Source organism: Protopterus annectens, chromosome 5.part0, assembly GCF_019279795.1.
Source record: "Protopterus annectens isolate FY-2018-M chromosome 5.part0, PAN1.0, whole genome shotgun sequence".
NCBI lineage: Eukaryota > Metazoa > Chordata > Ceratodontiformes > Protopteridae > Protopterus > Protopterus annectens.
The window spans coordinates 1,064,345,261-1,064,358,820 of NC_056735.1; positions in this window are offsets into that span (position 1 = coordinate 1,064,345,261).

Here is a 13,560-nt window from a genome sequence, read left to right on the forward strand (position 1 = left end):
AAATAGACTATCAGACCTCCTTCCCAACACCATTGGTGTCCCTCAAGGCTCAGTACTTGGACCACTTCTGTTTTCCATCTTCATTAATGACCTTCACTCAGTTATCCCTCAATCCACCTGCATACAATACGCTGACGACTCCACCTTAATCTGCTCTGATGCCTCCCTCTTCAACCTCCAAACCACCACTCAACTCTGCTTTTCTCTAGTTGAAAAATGGTTTACCGACCTCAAACTCCTACTCAACCCAACCAAAACCAAATTACTATTATTTTTTCCAACGTCTTCTCTACCCCAGTTAAAGAACTCCCAAACACAGATAGTAATACCTTCTGTATCAAATCCAACAATGGGACTATCATAACCGCTGTCACCAATACCAAATTACTAGGAGTAACTATTGACCATAAGCTCAAATTTGACATACACATCACCCAAACAGTTAAATCTGTTAACAAAAAACTTGGATCCATGTACAAAATAAAAAATTTCTTACTCCGACTGCTAAACTTACCATTGCCCGCACACATCTCCTCTCTACACTCCTCTATGCCTCCCCAGTCCTTTCTTTCCTCCATAAACGTGAACTAAACATGCTCTCCCAGGCCTACCACCACATTACTAGATTTATAACAGGTTCTCCATATCGCACCCACCATTGTCATAACCTGAGGCAACTTGGGTGGTTGGAACTGCCCAATCTTCTCAAACTAAACCAACTCTCTGAAGCATGGAAAATAATTAACCAACCAGACAGAACCCCCGCTCTATGTAGCATACTGATACCATACACTAACCTAAATAGTCTCCGATCTTCCAACAGCACCCAGATCCTAACCATTAAAGCCAATAATTCTGGTGGCGATGCCCTCTTCGCCAACTCCATTGGCAAGCCATGGAACGCCTCCCAATCTACCTCAGAAATACTACCTCTCACAAACAGTTCAAAAGAACCTTAAAGAATATCTCAAGACACTATGGCTATGCCCATGTCCTGAACCTGATTAAGCTAATATTTCATACCTTCACACCAAATCTACCCAGTCCTCATCTCCTAATTCTTGTTCCCTTATCACTTATCTGGAAATACATTTTTACCACAAATATAAGATGGTGACTCTTGAACTTGATATACTCTATTAGTATATTATATTTCCCTGTCATGTTTTACCAGATGATTGATCTTTGTCTCATTATACTTCTATGTAAATGGACTTTTTTTTACTAACCTTGTAAATGTACAACGTCTACTTATTTATACTTTTTGTAACTTGCATTGTTATAACCTGGATTTTTTTATATAACTTGTTTTGAGATTTTGTGTTTTAAGATTATGATTGGAGCTTTTCTCCTCAGGCCTCTACTGAAAAAGGATATGCATCCAGTTGGACCAGCCCGGTTAACAAATGTAAAATAAATAAATAAATAAGTAAATGTAAAATAAAAAATAAATTGTAGATAATTCTATGTCACTGTAAATATTAATATAATCCACAGGCTTTTTTTACAAATGTAAGAAAATTAAATGTAAGAAAACTGTGTTATACACTGACCTTAAGAAATGTAACCACAGTGCACCCTGCTGGAAGAAAGCTCGTAAGTAAAGAATTACAACTGTGTTTGATCTCAAGCTCGGAGACAGGATGTCTGAGCTAGCAAATTCTGACTATTGTTATTAAGACAGAGATAATTACTAGATTTTACATGCAAAAGTGTCTTGTATTGCTGTGGCTTCCTGGCCAAGTGCAGCTTACAAGGAAATTTAAATTCTGAGTTTTTGTTAGCCTGGGAACTAAAGGAGAAGTAAAAAAAATGATGTAATGTGAAATGACTCAGCAGTACTGCGTGTTATCAATTTAAGACTTTCTCAGAGAGAAAGACTGAGCATTTTGGATTTTGTCTGAACCTAACAACTCACCAACACTTGCTTGCTCTGTATGCAAGTAAAGTTATTTAGGACATAGTTTCTCTTAGAGTTAGATAGTAATTTAGCCATATTAGTCTAGCTGTTTTCTATATTTATGCCAGACTAGACTACAATATTGTTTTAAAGCTCCTGTGATTTCTGAATTCTTGATTAATACTGTGTTGAATGGATGAAATTTGCCTTGTGTTTTTATTATTTATTATTAAATATTTTTAAATGTTTCAACTGTGGCTGTTTTGTGTAGAGATAATTTAAGCTCTTAGAGAGTACTTTCATGTATTTAGTGATACTGGCCAAGCCACTCTAATAGTCTTGCTGCTCAGTCACACATACCATTTGGATAACAGTAACATTACACAGTGAAATTGGTCACCCTTTGGGAAGGGTCTTATAGTAGCTGATATTAGTGGTTGGTGGAAGTCGCTATTACCTTATAATCTGGGCAGAAAGGGGGCACAGCTGGAGATCCTGTGCCAGCTTTCCCCAGGAGTGTCTGTGTGTTTGTATATAAATCATATCTTAAAGTGTGTGCGTGTGTGTGTGTGTGTGTGTGTGTGTGTGTGTGTGTGTGTGTGTGTGTGTGTGTGTGTGTGTGTCAGTTACTTGGGTAGGGACACGAAGCACTGGTTGGACAGAGGGGGTGCTGGAGGTTTTAGCTTGAAACTAGGCTGAGATCTGGACCCTATAGCTGTGCCAGTGGGGAGTCTTATTGGGGACCTGGACAGAAAGGGAGAAACCAGCTTCTGACTTACTGTGATGTCTATGTGCTCTTAAGGGAAATTGTACTTTCATGTGTGTGTACTTGTTATCCCCCCAATGTGCATGCCCCTCACTGGTGCTGTTGGTGAGCATTGAGGCTCCTTGATTACTGGGCCAGTGCGTGGGTGTCACATATTAATTGTTTGGCAGTGGTGGGATATCCCCATCAGATATTAATTGTTTGATAGTGGTGAGTTAGCCACATCACATACTAACTGGCTTGTAGTGGTGTGGATAGTGAATTCCTATAGCATGTGTACAGTGATCACTGAAGGTGTTTTGTACTCTAAATCAGCCATGCAGTGAACATTCAGAGTTCAGATCACAATTGTTTTATTTCTTTTGTTAGCTTAATTAGTCAGGGAGAGCAGGCAAGCATGTCAGCATAGGAGTATGGTAAGCTGACAAGGAGCCACTTGATAGTGATGTACCAGGCTAAAGGACTGGTGCATGAAACCTGACTAAAGCAGACATGATTGCAGCTTTGGTTCCAGCTGCATCAGGAAATAGCAACCAGGAGGATGAGCAGACTGGCAGTGGAGATGTACAACACTCAGAAAATGGACAGCTCAACCTTTCTGTAGAGGACTTAAAATCCATCTGTAGATAAAGATACTTGAGTTGGAGACCAGGCATTTGGAAACAAAAGCAGCAGAGAGATTAAGATGTCTACAAGTTGAGGAGAATGATAAAATGCTATGCCTGGAAGCTGAGGAGTAAGAGAGACATAGACAGCACAAAAAGGAGATGCTGACTCTTGCCAGAGTCATGAAGGTAATGGGGAATGAGTAACCGGACCCCAGAAGCAAAAAAGGTCAGTAAATTTCTTCCAGAGTTTACAGAGGGGGGTCATTTTCATAGTTTCCTTCATATGTTTGAAAGGGTATGCAAACAGTATGATGTTGACCAAAGGCTCAGGTTATGGTTCCTGACCCCTTTACTCCATAGTAAAGCTATAAATGTGTTGTCAAAAATATCTGATCATGAATTTTTTGATTATACTGCTGTTAAGAATTGTTTGCTAATTTTTTTTTTAGCGAACAGTTGAAGCTTATAGGAAAAAGTTTTGTGAGCATAGATGCAAGGCAGATGAATGTGTGTGTGGATATGTTGCTGAACTGAGCACTTATTTTCATAGGTGGGTGAGTGGATATCAGGTCAACACTTTTGAAGGGCTGGCAGACCTTTTGGTGAGGGAACAAACTCTTAGCACTTTGCTTGAGGGCATGCAGATCTGGTTATCTGATAGACAATGTGCTACTTCAGATGAGCTAGGGAAGAAGGGAGACTTATACCCAGTAAGCAGGGCATCACTGTACAGGAAAGGGACACCCAGTGCTGCTCATGGGTCTAAAAGATCCCATGCTGGGCATCCCAGACTGCTCCAACAACATCTGCCAGTAGCAGGGGAAGCCACTAGTCCAGGTACATGTCCAGGACCTAGGGTTAAATGTTTTGAATGCAACCAGTGGGGTCATGTGGCAAATAGTTGTCTACAGAGGCAAGGTGGGGAACAAAAGGTGAGAGAGCCAGTAAGTGGGAAAGACAAAATGCCAATAGTGGGTTGTCTTGAGACAACAGGGGTACCAAACTATCATCCTGCAGATGTCCTGATAGGGAAGGAGTTTGATGAGGCAGTACCATGTGTTAATGCACACAGTCAGGCTTGGAGACAAACATGTGGTTCTGGTAGCCTGGGCAAGACCCAGTCAAACAGCACACTTGCAGCCAGGACTGGTGAGGTGGTTACATCAGAAAGGGAGATAACCTGTAGCAGTGAGACTGAAGGTGAGCCACAGCTGCTTGTGGGTACTGATGTTTCCTTGGACAGAGAGAGAGACTGCAAAGGTAGAGGTGAGTAGTAGTAACCAGGCTGAGAGTGAGGCACCGCTGTCAGAGGATGCCAGACTTCCTCTGGAAAGGGAGCTGGGAAGGGTTACAAATAGAGAGATGAGACAGGCTCAGCTCTCAGACTCTACATTACAAGGCCTGAGGCAGGTAGCTAGTGAGGCACCTGATTCTCAAAGGAAGGGGGAACCTGTATACTGGGTCAAGGGATTACTGTATAGACTATGGACCCCTGAGGGAGGGCTAGAAGGTGAGAGAATACAGCAGTTGGTAGTGTCTAGAGCCTACCTTGTGGTGCTTCTAGCCATAGCCCATGATATTCCCTTTGCAGGTCATATGGGCATAAAACATACAAAGAGACATATTATGCAGAACTTCTATTGGCCTGGAATTTCCAGAGATGTAAAAGGGTACTGCAGGACCTATGAGCAGTGCAAAAAGGTAGGCAAGGCAGGAAACAAGGAGAGAGCTCCTTTGATGCCTTTGCCTGTGATTGAGGAGCCATTTCAGAGGATAGCTATGAATATTGTGGGGCCTCTGAGTACCCCAAGTTCCACAGAGAAAAGGTATATCCTAGTTGTAGTAGATCATGCTACAATATACCCTAGGCAGTGGATTTGTCCTCCAGTGAGGCGGAAAAGGTGGCAAATGCTTTGTTAGAGGTTTTCAGCAAGTTAGGTTTCCCAAAAGAAATACTGTCTGAAAGAGGTGCCAATTTCATGTCAGACCTGCTAGCTTGTCTGTGGAAATATTGTGGGGTGAATCACCTGAAGACCGCCCCCTACTATCCCCTGACTAATGGTCTTGTTGAGAGGTTAAACTCTACAATAAAGTCCATGCTACAGGCATTTGCAGACCAGTTTAAGAGGGAGTGAAACAAATATTTTCCCATCTGTTGAATGATTTCAGAGAGAGCTTCCCCAGGAATCCACAGGTTGTTCACCCTTTGAGTTGTTGTATGGGCATAGGGTGATGGGCCTCTAGATTTAATTCATGATGAGTGGGAAGGTGAGTGAGAATCTCACAAGGATTCTGTTGTGGCATATGTCTTAAACCTTAGGACAAGGCTCAGGGAACTCATGGGCTTGACCCAGGAGAACCTAACAGAAACCCAACAACAAAACCAGGAACTTAAGGCAAAGAAAACCAGGTCTGATAGTAGTAAACAAAGTTCTTTCGTAGTTTATTAGTTGCCACAAGTACACATAAAGCGCTTTTCGTCATTCCATTTGGAATGACTTCTTCAGATAAAAAACATTTAGCAGCCTCCAGCTTAAAAAGTTTCATTACAGCCCAATTACCCAATCATCTGAATGCAGTCCTCTTAATTGAACACAACTTATTAAAAGGAAACCTGTCCTAAAAAGTTGAAACCTCAATCCTGGATTACAAATTTAAAACAACCACATATAAATATAACAGTCTTACTTAAAAGAATAAACCATAAGAAATATAACATAAAAGAGTTAATATATGTTCAAGATAGCTTAAGGATCCCTCCATCCTAAGCTCCAATAAGACTCTACCAGTCTAGTTAAAGAAAATCAAGGAAAAACTGTCCTATAAGCCTGAAGTCGTCAGGTAGCACCTACTAGTTTAACCTCTTGATAAGGGTGCATGCTTCGAGATATTAATAGAGGAGAAGTCTGGTAACAGACTATCAAGAATGACTTCTTTGACCAGAAGTTTTACATCACAGATTGTTAAAACTAATGGTGTTTTCTTTTTTATATATGTATATAATAATAAACCCTGAATGAATTGTGGAACAAGCCCTTCAAGTAGCCTGATATTAGTTTAAATGGGACCTAGAAATTATCTATTCAGACTTTTGAGTTTTAAGAGACATGAAATGTTACAGTGCTCGTTTAATCCTGGTTCCAGAAAGGCATTTGTTCTGAACTGCCAGGATAATTCATGTTCTTCTAATAGTAAATTGAATGGACCCCTTCTACTATCTAGTCTCACTTGATCTAAACCTACAAATTTAAAACTGTGACTAGGAAAGGTGGAAATATGTTTAACCAACGCATTATCCATCTTCATATTGGAGATAGCATTAATATGCTCATATATTCTATCTCGCAATCTCCTTTCCGTCTTTCCTATATAGAAACATGAACAATTCGAGCATAATGCTCCATACACAACCATTTTAGAGTTGCAGTTCAGTTTGTGATTCAGGGTATACATCTTGTTATTGATCAGCTGTTTGTTACCTATCTTAATATATTTACAATAATTGCAATTACCGCAACCAGTAGTCCCTTTGCCTTTACTATTAAAGCCTCGACTCTCTAAGAGTACTTTTAGACTTTACCCTTCCTGTATGTTATTTTAAGAGGGGAACTAAAGATTGGAAAGCATCTTTTATCATATAAAAGTGTAGTCCAATTTTTTGGAGAATATTTTTAATGATGTTGCTTTCAAGGCTAAATGTCGTGATGAATCTAAAAGATTCACCCTGAGTGCTTACAGTGAACCCCTCCACTCTAGAGGTGTTCTCCATATGGACAGGTACTCTCAAGTCTAAGTCGCCATAATTGTCCAAATGCTCCAGACTTGCCGGTGTGTCTACTGGTGTAATAAGAGTGTTTTTTACCCTAAGCAAAGGGATGATAGTCCCATTATTTCTCTTTGTCTTAACTTCATCAAATATATTTTTAACCAAGGACTTAGGGTACCCCCTATGATAGAACATGTCTTCAACTAGTTTACATTCAGAAATAAAATCATCCTCTCGTGTTACCATCCGGGCTACCCTTATGGCTTGCCCCTTAATGATGGCTTTCTTTTGACTGTAGGGATGTAGACTCGTGAAGTGTAGGAAGGAGTTACTATACGTGGCCTTCCTAAAGATCTTGGCATAAAATTGTCTACTTTCCCTATCCTTTATCAAGGAAATATCAAGGTAATTAATTACAGTCTCCTGAAAGTCAGATGTAAATTTAAGGAAACTTGTCGTGCTGTTCAGATAATTAACCAGTTCCGTACCTGTGTTTTCATTGCCGTGTAGACAAATGAAAATATCATCCAGGAATCTGGTATAATATTTGATGTTATGAGAATACCAGTCCGAATTCAAGATAAATTCAGTCTCCCAGTAGGCCATAACTGTATTTGCAAAACTGGCCCCTACTGGTGACCCCATGGCTATTCCGCATTTCTGCAGATAATAGTCGTTGTCAAATAGAAAAAAGTTGTTAGTAAGGATTATATTAAGTAAAAATGTAACTAGGTAAATTTCATTGCTAGGGGCTCCTTTTTTAACTAAATATAAGTTCACCCAAAGAGAGTGAGCCCCCCTCCCTTGTCAGGTTTAATTGCCCTCACATTCAATGTTTTAAATAGTTTGAGGAAATCTTTTTCTTCTACTCTTTGACCATTACGACTATATTCAAAAAGTTTCCACAATGTTTGATAATGAAACTTATCAAAAAGTTAGTGTGAATGAGATCAACCGTGCTCATAGATTGATGAAAAGTTATTTTAGTGACTTATTTATTGAAGGCTATATAGATATAGACATGTATAACTACATTAAAATGAATGGCCTAGAATACCGGTCTTTTTTGCAACACCGAAAATACACAAAAACTTACAAAATCCCCCCTTTAGGCCACTAATAGATGGGAGAAACTCCATAACTTATGCAAGTGCAAAACTGGTGGATAATATTTTGAAAAAATATTTAATTAATGAAACACAGATCAGCAAGGACTCATGGGCTTTCCTGGCGAAAATCAATGGAATAGAATTTAATGAGGAATTCAATTTCCTCACAGTAGATGTGGTAGATTTATATACTTCTATACCACACGACATAGGGCTCGAATGGGTGAACTTATATTTAGTTAAAAAAGGAGCCCCTAGCAATGAAGTTTACCTAGTTACATTTTTACTTGATATAATCCTTACTAACAACTTTTTTCTATTTGACAACGACTATTATCTGCAGAAATGCGGAATAGCCATGGGGTCACCAGTAGGGGCCAGTTTTGCAAATACAGTTATGGCCTACTGGGAGACTGAATTTATCTTGAATTCGGACTTGTATTCTCATAACATCAAATATTATACCAGATTCCTGGATGATATTTTCATTTGTCTACACGGCAATGAAAACACAGGTACGGAACTGGTTAATTATCTGAACAGCACGACAAGTTTCCTTAAATTTACATCTGACTTTCAGGAGACTGTAATTAATTACCTTGATATTAACTTGATAAAGGATAGGGAAAGTAGACAATTTTATGCCAAGATCTTTAGGAAGGCCACGTATAGTAACTCCTTCCTACACTTCACGAGTCTACATCCCTACAGTCAAAAGAAAGCCATCATTAAGGGGCAAGCCATAAGGGTAGCCCGGATGGTAACACGAGAGGATGATTTTATTTCTGAATGTAAACTAGTTGAAGACATGTTCTATCATAGGGGGTACCCTAAGTCCTTGGTTAAAAATATATTTGATGAAGTTAAGACAAAGAGAAATAATGGGACTATCATCCCTTTGCTTAGGGTAAAAAACACTCTTATTACACCAGTAGACACACCGGCAAGTCTGGAGCATTTGGACAATTATGGCGACTTAGACTTGAGAGTACCTGTCCATATGGAGAACACCTCTAGAGTGGAGGGGTTCACTGTAAGCACTCAGGGTGAATCTTTTAGATTCATCACGACATTTAGCCTTGAAAGCAACATCATTAAAAATATTCTCCAAAAAAATTGGACTACACTTTTATATGATAAAAGATGCTTTCCAATCTTTAGTTCCCCTCTTAAAATAACATACAGGAAGGGTAAAAGTCTAAAAGTACTCTTAGAGAGTCGAGGCTTTAATAGTAAAGGCAAAGGGACTACTGGTTGCGGTAATTGCAATTATTGTAAATATATTAAGATAGGTAACAAACAGCTGATCAATAACAAGATGTATACCCTGAATCACAAACTGAACTGCAACTCTAAAATGGTTGTGTATGGAGCATTATGCTCGAATTGTTCATGTTTCTATATAGGAAAGACGGAAAGGAGATTGCGAGATAGAATATATGAGCATATTAATGCTATCTCCAATATGAAGATGGATAATGCGTTGGTTAAACATATTTCCACCTTTCCTAGTCACAGTTTTAAATTTGTAGGGTTAGATCAAGTGAGACTAGATAGTAGAAGGGGTCTATTCAATTTACTATTAGAAGAACATGAATTATCCTGCCAGTTCAGAACAAATGCCTTTTTGGAACCAGGATTAAACGAGCACTGTAATATTTCATGTCTCTTAAAACTCAAAAGTCTGAATAGATAATTTCTAGGTCCCATTTAAACTAATATCAGGCTACTTGAAGGGCTTGTTCCACAATTCATTCAGGGTTTATTATTATATACATATATAAAAAAGAAAACACCATTAGTTTTAACAATCTGTGATGTAAGACTTCTGGTCAAAGAAGTCATACTTGATAGTCTGTTACCAGACTTCTCCTCTATTAATATCTCGAAGCATGCACCCTTATCAAGAGGTTAAACTAGTAGGTGCTACCTGACGACTTCAGGCTTATAGGATAGTTTTTCCTTGATTTTCTTTAACTAGACTGGTAGAGTCTTATTGGAGCTTAGGATGGAGGGATCCTTAAGCTATCTTGAACATATATTAACTCTTTTATGTTATATTTCTTATGGTTTATTCTTTTAAGTAAGACTGTTATATTTATATGTGGTTGTTTTAAATTTGTAATCCAGGATTGAGGTTTCAACTTTTTAGGACAGGTTTCCTTTTAATATGTTGTGTTCAATTAAGAGGACTGCATTCAGATGATTGGGTAATTGGGCTGTAATGAAACTTTTTAAGCTGGAGGCTGCTAAATGTTTTTTATCTGAAGAAGTCATTCCAAATGGAATGACGAAAAGCACTTTATGTGTACTTGTGGCAACTAATAAACTACGAAAGAACTTTGTTTACTACTATCAGACCTGGTTTTCTTTGCCTTAAGTTCCTGGTTTTAGTTCATTGTTTTTTACGTTTTTCACGAGTTTTAGAAACCCAACAACAGATAAGGTCTGGTATGACAGGAATGCTTGAGCTAGAAAGTATGCTATAGGACAGCAGGTAATGGTTCTCATTCCTGTCAGACTCAACAAGCTGCAAGCAGCTTGGGAAGGACCCTACGAGATGGTAAGGAAGGTCAGTGATGTTAGCTACATGGTAGAACTGCCAGGCAGGAGGCAGGGGCACAAATTGTACCATCTTAACATGATGAAACCTTGTCATGATAGTAAGGCCCTTCTGCTGAGTATTTGCAGTGGATTACAGGAGGAGTCTGAGGGAAATCTGGTGACTGATCTTCTCAGTGAGACTTGGACTGACACCTCAGTGGAAGGGGTAGCAATGTCCCAGCAGCTATCTCCTGCCCAGGTTCTAGAAATCTGAGCAGTGTTACAAGAGTTTGGGGACATGTTCACTGGTAAACCAGGGTGCACCCACCTGGTTCAGCACCAGGTGGATACAGGACCCTAGAGACCTATTAGGCAGGCCCCTTATAGGGGGCCTGAGAGAGTCATACAGACTCTGAGGGAGGAGATACAGGAAATGTTGGAATTAGGGGTAATTCAATAGTCCAACACTCCCTGGGCCAAAGAAGGATGGCAGCACCAGGTTCTGTGTGGACTACAGGAAATTAAATAGTCACACAGAGTCAGATGCTTACCCCATGCCTAGGACAGATTAGTCCATAGAGCAGCTGGGTGGAGCTAAGTATCTTACCACCATTGATCTTACCAAGGGTTACTGGCAGGTGCCATTGACTTCCAGTGCTAGAGAGAGGTCAGTCTTTGTGACTCCTTTTGGATTGTATGAGTTCACAAAGATGCCCTTTAGGATGAAGAATGCCCCAACAACTTTCCAGAGGGTGGTAGATCATCTCCTATTAGGAGCAGGATGGTTTGCCCTTGCTTACCTAGATGATATTGCCATCTACAGCCATTCCTGGCAAGAGCAACTTCAACATGTCAGGGAGGTGCTGGGCAGACTACAGAGAGTAGGGTTGACCATTAAGCTGAGCAAATGTCAGGTGGGTATGGCAGATGTCTCCTACCTGGGACATAGAGTGGGGAGTGGTAAGATCAAGCCAGAACCTGAAAAGTAGAAGCCATTCAGGCATGGCCTGCTCCTGTTACCAAAAAGCAGGTGAGGGCATTCTTAAGGATAGCAGGGTACTACAGAAAGTTTGCCCTCAGTTATAGCACCATAGCTGCTCCCCTCACAGACCTGACAAGGAAAAACAGGCCAGATAAGGTAGTGTGGACCCCAGCATGTGAGAAGGCATTCCATAAGCTTAAAGAAGCTTTGGGAGGACTCCTGTGCTAGCCAGTCCAGATTACAGCAAATAATTTGTTGCACAGGTGGATGTTTTGAACCATGCAGTGGGGGCTGTACTCAGCCAGATTTCTTCAGAGAGAGAAGAGCACCCAGTGGTGGCACCAACCCAGAAAGGAATGGTATGCAGCTGTAGAAATAGAATATCTAACCATAATGTGGGCACTGCAGAAACTTCAGCCTTATCTGTATGGAAGGAAATTCACTGTAATTACCGATCACAATCCCCTAACATAGTTACATCAAGCCAGCCAGCAGAATGCCAAGTTGCTAAGATGGAGCCTAAAGTTGCAAGCATATGATATGTCAGTGCAGTACCGCAGTGGGGTTAGCAATGCCAATGCAGATGGGCTCTCAAGACAGGGAATGGGGTAAGGTACACCCAAATAGACCTAGCCCTCTCAAGCATGAAAAACTAGCTTGAGTTTTCCGGGGGGGATATATGTGAAGGCTGCCAGCCTAGCTGGATAGAATTTTTTAGATAATTATTTGACATTGTAAATATTAATATAATCTACAGGCTTGTTTTTACAAATGTAAGATAACTAAATGTAAGAAAACTGCATTATATGCTGAACTTAAAAAATGTAACCACAGTGCGCCCTGCTGGAAGAAATCTCTTAAGTAAAGAATTACAACTGTGTTTGATCTCAAGATCGGAGACAGGATGTCTGGGCTAACAAATTCTTTCTATTGTTATTAAGTCAGAGATAATTATAGATTTTACATGTAAAAGTGTCTTGTGTTGCTGTGGCTCCCTGACCAGGTGCAGCTTACAAACAAAAGTAAATTTTGAGTTTCTGTTAAACTGGAAACTAAAGGAGAAGTGATAAAAATGATGTAATGTGAAATGACTCAGCAGTACTGGGTGTTATCAATTTAAGACTTTCTCAGAGAGAAAGACTGAGCATTTTGGATTTTGTCAGAAGCTGATAACTCAACAGCACTTGCTTGCTCTGTATGTAAGTAAAGTTATTTAGGACATAGTTTCTCTTAGAGTTAGATAGGAATTTAGCCAGATTAGTCTAGCTGTTTTCTATATTTATGTCAGACTATCTTACAATATTGTTTTAAAGTTCCTGTGATTTCTGAACTCTTGATTAGCACTGTGTTGAATTGATGAGATTTGTCTTGTGTTTTTATAATTTATTATTAAATATTTTTAAACCTTTCAACTATGGCTGTTTTGTGTAGAGATAATTTAAGCTCTTAGATAGTACTTGCATGTATTTGGTGATACTGTCCAAGCCATTCTAATAGTCTTGCTGCTCAGTCGCACTTACTATTTGGATAACAGTAACATTACACATGAAATTGGTCACCCATTGAGAAGGGCCTTATAGTAGCTGATATTAGAGGTTGGTGGTAGTCAGTATTACCTTATAGTCTGAGCAGAAAGGGTGCACAGCTGGAGAATCTGTGCCAGCCTTCCCCAAGAGTGTCTATGTGTTTGTATATAAATCAAATCTTAAAGTGTGTGTGTGTAAGCTACGTGGGCAGGGACACAAAGCACTGGTTGGACAGAGAGGGTGCTGTAGGTTTTAGCTTGACCACTAGGCTGAGATCTGGACCCTATAGCTGTGCCAGTGGGGCGTCTTATTTGGGATCTGGAGAGAAAGGGAGAAACCAGCCCCAGACTGACTGTGAT